Here is a 6587-nt window from a genome sequence, read left to right as displayed (position 1 = left end):
AACAACTCAAAAAATAACAGGTGCTGGAGAGGGTGTGGAGAAAAGGGAACACTTCTACACGTTGGTGGGAGTGTAAACTAGTACAACCTCTGTGGAAAGCAGTGTGGCAATTCCTAAAAGCTCTAAATACCTACCTCCCATAAGACCCCGCAATCCACCTAATGGGAATGTATCCGGAAGAACACAAATCACTCTACAAAAAAGACACCTGCAGACGTATGTTTATCACAGCATTGTTCACAATAGCAAGAACCTGGAAGCAACCATGCTGCCTATCAAAAGAGAATTGGATTAGAAAAATGTGGTACATATACACGATGACATACTACGCAGTCATAAAAAAGAACAAAATCATGAATTTTGCAGCAACCTGGATGGAACTAATGTCTCTAATACTGAGTGATCTCTCACAAAAACAAAGGTCCAAGTATCACATGTTTTCACTCATAGAATGGACCTTGAACATCCAATCTAATACTATAAGAAAATGACTGACAGTAGTGGGAAACTATAGGGGAGGGAGGGAGATGGGATTAACGAGCAAATATCTGTCTGGGGATGGGGAAGCACCTCTAATCAATAGGGTGCCTGAATGAAACGTATTTGTATACCTAACCCTTAACTGTACCCCACAACATCATAATAAAAAAAATTGATTATTAAAAAAAAAAAAAAGAATTTTTTCATAGCTTAATTGCCCAATCCCAGACCCTGTGCCTGTTCTTCCTAGTCTCCAATCACATCTTTAGCAAGAAGACTTGATCTATAATTCAAATAACAGCATAAGTGTTTACATCTATGCCTACATATTTGCAAATTTAAGTCCTGAATAATAAAGACTTGAAACTTAAGTGGCCAAAATGGAGGACCATGTAAACAGTACGGAGGTCACTGATAAAAAAGGAAGTAAAACATAAACCTTTAAAAATTTTATATAACAAATTAAAAATTAATGATATATATTTTAAAAGAAAATAGAAATGCATTGACAAGTAACATATTAGAATCTATAAAAATGACCAATTTCAATTATACAATTAAGATTCTCAAATGCTGGTCAAAGAATGTGAAGTTTCGGTTAGGAAGAATAAGCTTTAGTGAGCTACTGCACAGAATGGTGACTATAATAAATAATAATGCATTGTATATTTCAAAATTGTTAAAAGAATAGATTTTAAGTGCTTTCACCTAAAAAAAATAGTGAGGTAATGGATTTGCTAATTAATCTGATTTAAACATTTCACATTATAAACACATATCCAAACATCACATTCTACCCCACAAATATATACAGTTATTATATGTCAAATAAAAATAATATTAAAGAAAAGATTCTCATTGTGGTTTCTGAAAGTCATTTAATGTTTAGGTACCGTATCTGTTCATCTATAGAAAGCAACTTCTTCAAGAAAATTCATGAAATCTGAACTGAAAGATAAGAAAGCTATAAAGTCAAGAAATTAAAAATGAATATAATTAAATATATCAATAGATGTAAAAATAAGAACCACATGATTATATAATTAGATGCAGAAAAAGCCTTTGATAAAATCCAGCCTCCCTTCTTGCTAAAAACCCTTGAACACCTGGGCATAGAAGGAACATACCTCAAAATAGTAAGAGCCATCTATGATAAACCCACAGCCAAGAGCCAACCTATTGCTAAGTGGACAGAAAATGGAAGCATTTCCCCTGAAAATTGGAACACAACAAGGCTGACTACTCTCACTCCTCCAGTGTTGGAAGTCCTAGCTAGAACAATCAGAAAAGAGAAGGAAATCAGGGATATCCAAATAGGAAAATAAGTCAAGTTATCCCTCTGCTGGTAATATGATCCAATATCCTGATAATCCAAGACAATCTGTCAAAAATCTCCTTGCACTGGCAAGGTCTAAGGGTACAAAATAACCGTGCAAAAGATGGTCGCATTCTTATACACCAACAACAAAGAGGAAGAGAACCAAATAAAAAGCACCATCCCATTCAAAATAGCCAGACACACACACAAAAGAAGTATCTCAGCATCTTCCTAACAAGAGAAGTGAGACTTTAACAATAAAAACTACAAAACACTGCTCAAAGAAGTCAAAGATGACACAAATAAATGCAAAAATATTCCATGCTCATGAATAGGAAGAATCAACATTGTTAAGATGTCCGTCCTACCAAAGGCAATCAACAGATTCAATGCTATACCCATTAAATTACCACCATCATTCTTCTCAAACCTGGAAACAAGAATACAGAAATTCATATGAAAACATAAATGACCACAAATAGCCAGAGCAATCCTTAGCAAAAGAAACAAAGTGGGAGGTATCACACTCCCAGACTTTAAACTTTATTATAAGGCTACAATAGTCAAGAGAACCTGGTATTGGTACAAGAACTGGCATACAGACCAATTAAAAAGGATATAGTGTGCCTACTTAGCACAGTAGGCAGTGCATCAGTCTCATAATCTGAAAAAGGATACAGATTCCAGAGGCAAAAACCTCAATTTCTCAACCAACTCATCTTTGACAAAGCCTCCAATAACAACCACTGGGGAGAGCAGAACTTATTCAGTAAATGGTGCTGGGAAAACTGGCTGACCATATGCAGAAGAATGAAACAGGATACCAGCCATCACTATACACAAAAATCAACTCCAAATGTATCAAAGACCTAGACGTAAAAATCTCAAACATTGAGAATCTTAGAAAATGCGGGAGACACCCTTACGGAAATTGGAACAGTCAACTAATTCCTGATCAAAACCCCAAAAGCCCATGCCATAAGAAATAAGATAGACAAGTGGGACCTCATCAAACTGAAAAGCTTCTGCAAAGCAAAAGAAACCATCAAGAGAGGGGGAAGACAATCCACTGAAAGGGAAAAAACATTTGCCAACTGTATATATGACAAAGGTCTAACATCCAGGATCTATAAGGAACTCTAATGTGTCACTAGGAAAACAAAAAACAAACAAACAAAAAAAGAGTCCCATTAAAAAGTGGGCAAAGCCGGGCTCAGTGGCTCAGCCTGTAATCCCGTGCCTAGGGAAGCTGAGGTGAGTGGATTGCCTGAGCCCGTGGGTTCAAGACCAGCCCGGGCAACTTGGCGAGACCTCATCTTTACAATAAATCAAAAATTAGCTGGGCATGGTAGCATGCACCTGTAATGCCGGCTACTCGGAAGGCTGAGGCGGAAGGATCGCTGGATCGCTGGAGCCCAGCAGGTTGAGGTTGCGGTGGCCGGGAGCGGCCACTGCACTCCAGTCTGGGCAACAGAGTGAGACTCCAACTCAAAAAAAAAAAAAAAAAAAAAAAACAAGTGGGCAGAAGACATGAATAGACATTTCTCAAAAGAAAACATGCAAGCAGCCAACAAATACATGAGAAAATGCTCAGCCTCACTAATCATCAAAGAAATGCAAATCAAAATCACACTGAGATACCACCTAACCCCAGTAAGAATGGCCATCATTAATAAAACAAAAAACAACAGATGCTGGTGAGGATGTGGAGAAAACTGAATGCTTCTACACTGTGGTGGGAATGAAAACTAGTTCAACCTCTATGGAAAAAAGTGTGGTGATTTCCAAAAGAACTGGAAATTGACCTTCCATATGACCCAGATATATTCCTCCTTCTAGGAATATATCTGGAGGAACTAAAATCACTCTACAAAAAAAGATACCTACATTCGAATGTTTATTGCAGCACTATTCACAAGAGCAAAAACATGGAACCAACTGTGCTGTCCATTGAAACTGGACGAGATTTTTTAAAATGTGGTACATATACACAATGGAACATTATACAGCTATAAAGAGCAAATTTTTGGACTTTGCAGCAACTTGCATGGATTTAGAGTCTATCACACTCAGTGATCTATCACAGATACAAAGAACAGACTACCACATGTTCTCATTCATAAGTGGACCCTGAACATTTGCCATAATACAATAAGAAAGGGACTGGCAGGAGTGGGACACTGCCGGGGGGAGGGTACATAACGTCAAAAAAAAGGGTACCTGATGTTAAATCAGGTAAAGTGGGACCAAAAGGAGGTTCAAATTTTACCTGTATGATAACTACCTGTATACCTAAATCTGAATTATACCCCACATCTTTAAAATAAAGAAATTCTTAAATAAAATAATTTTTAAAGGACTAAGAGGTAGTTGTATCAATGTTGGTAAAAATAAACTAATAAAGTTTATAGAAAAAAGGGAACAAATAGCAAAATAAAAAACAGTAACAAATTTTTCAGCATTTTAAAATCATTTTTATTCAAAACAGCCAAGGTCTAACGTGACAAAAGGTGTGAATGTATTAAAAACACATCAAAGAAAGCTACAATGAAATATCAGAAGGCATTCACCAATTTTACAAGACTAAGTATATAACATATGCAGTTACAATTTTCTATTATTTGTTTTCTAATCGGAGATTTAAAGGTAGGCATCTTCTCAAAACCATAAAAGACATGTCCTAATTGCATGTGTTTACCAATTAAAAAAAAACCTTTATAGCTTGTACAAACCCACTATCTTTTGAGAGATAAATCAAATGTTTACACGTATCCTTCAGCCTGAACCATGCCAGGAATCAAGCACCTTGTGTAGCTTTGCAGATTATTCCTCAGAAGCAGAATGGTCAATATGCCATTTTAAAATATAGACAAAAATTATCATGATGACATAAAAATAACTTTCTAAGATTTTACTATATATACACACAGGAAGTTTTCCTGTGTTAAGTGGGCCACATTCTAAAAGTTAGTTTCTTGAGTCAAAGATATTAATGGTAGGTAAGTTCTAATGCATAATCAAGGTCACCACATTTTTTTTTATTCTAGATGGATAACACAGTGACTACCGGTGCCTTCACAGTCATTCATTATCAAACTAGATTAAATAGCCCAATGCACCCAGCACTATGCTATGTTTAATACTATGCTAGGTATGAAACATAGACACATACAACACATAGCTCCTGCCACGAGACTGTTCCCTACCATCCTGTCACTTTTCAACCATTTTTATGTAATTGCCAGAGGATCTCCATAAAATATTAATCAGGCCTTACAACTTCATTACTTCATATTTTCAATGGCTTTCCCTTCCACTTATAATACTTGGGGCCAAATAACTCCAAGGCTCTCAAGGCCTGGCCCAGCCCAGCTCCTCCTTTCACTCATTCCTGTTACTCACTATGCTTTGCCACAATGGCCTTCTCAGTGCTCCTCAAACACCCCATTCTATCTAGCCCCAGGATCCTTAGAACTCTCCTCATCCCAATTTCCACCTTCAGCTTCCAGAGAGGCTTTCCTTGAAGTTCCCACATCAGTCCTGCAGGAGATGAGTTAATGGGTAGTGTTTAAGCGAGAGAGGAAAAGCGTAAGTTCTTCATTTAGAAAAATCACTCAGGGAGAAATTTGTAGTATGCATTGACTAGATAGGTGGTAAAATGGGAGGTGATGGGTATAGGCAGTAAAGTTCAGGAGGAAGGAATTGGAGGAGTCCAGGAGAGAGAGAGATTGAATGTATGCAAAAGCACTGGTCATCTTGAGCTCTACATAAAATTCAATCAGTTTATAAGCTCTCTAAGATAAGTATTATGTATTAAGAAATTGTGATGGCACCAGAAAGGTCCAATAAACATTAGGTAACTTGAAAGAAATGAGCAGTGAACATCACCAAAATGTAAACAGTAATTGATGCCATTTAATTATTGAGTATGAGACACTCTGGATGATGAAGAGGGAAGGCAGCAGTAGTTAGGAGTGGAGGCTCTGCCAATTTGTCTTAGCTCTCTTTCACATTTACTGGGTGACTTTAAGTAAATAACTTCTCTCTTTTTTGATTTTTTCTAAAGAGGATAGTAATAGTACTTACAGCATAGGATTATTGTGAGATTTAAATGTAAAGCATTTAGAGCACTACTTATCAATATAAAGTACTTAATAAAGCTGCTTAAAAAGTTGTCACCGCTGTGATCATTAACATGAAAATCATTATTGTTATTAGTACTACTACTATCACCACTAGGTACTTCCTAGATATTATTTCATCTTCACAAAAGAGCTTACTAGTGATATAATATTATCTCTATTATATAATAAGGATCATACAATTTGTAAATATCAGTACTGGCATTTGAGCCTAGTTTTATGAGTCTAAAAATCTATATAATAATCACATTATGACACTGTCTCTCAAAAAGGGTAGAAGAGACTCAGGTGTAACAAGCAATAATATTTTCTAAGCAATACAGCAATAAACAAAACAGATGAAGTCTCTGCTCTCATACAGCTTACATTCTAATGGATGAAGGTGGACAGGAAAGGCTAAGAAAGAAAGAAAAAAAATACCAAATAGTAAGAAATACACTGCAGAGAATTAAAATCAAGAGTAATGTGTCTGGAGGCCACTTAGATTGGGTGGGCAAAAAAAGCCTTTCTAAGAAGGCTTAAGATGAGAACTTAAAAGACAACCAGAAGAAATAAGCTACTAATAAAACAGTATGGAGAGCTTTCCAGGCAAAGGAAATAGCTACTATAGAAAGCCGAAAGTGTAAATGAGATTGTATCTTATGGAC

The sequence above is a fragment of the Carlito syrichta genome, unplaced genomic scaffold (genome assembly GCF_000164805.1).
Source record: "Carlito syrichta isolate Samal-C Ts95f unplaced genomic scaffold, Tarsius_syrichta-2.0.1 Scaffold304795, whole genome shotgun sequence".
Classification (NCBI taxonomy): Eukaryota; Metazoa; Chordata; class Mammalia; order Primates; family Tarsiidae; genus Carlito; species Carlito syrichta.
Note: the sequence above shows the minus strand (reverse complement) of the source record.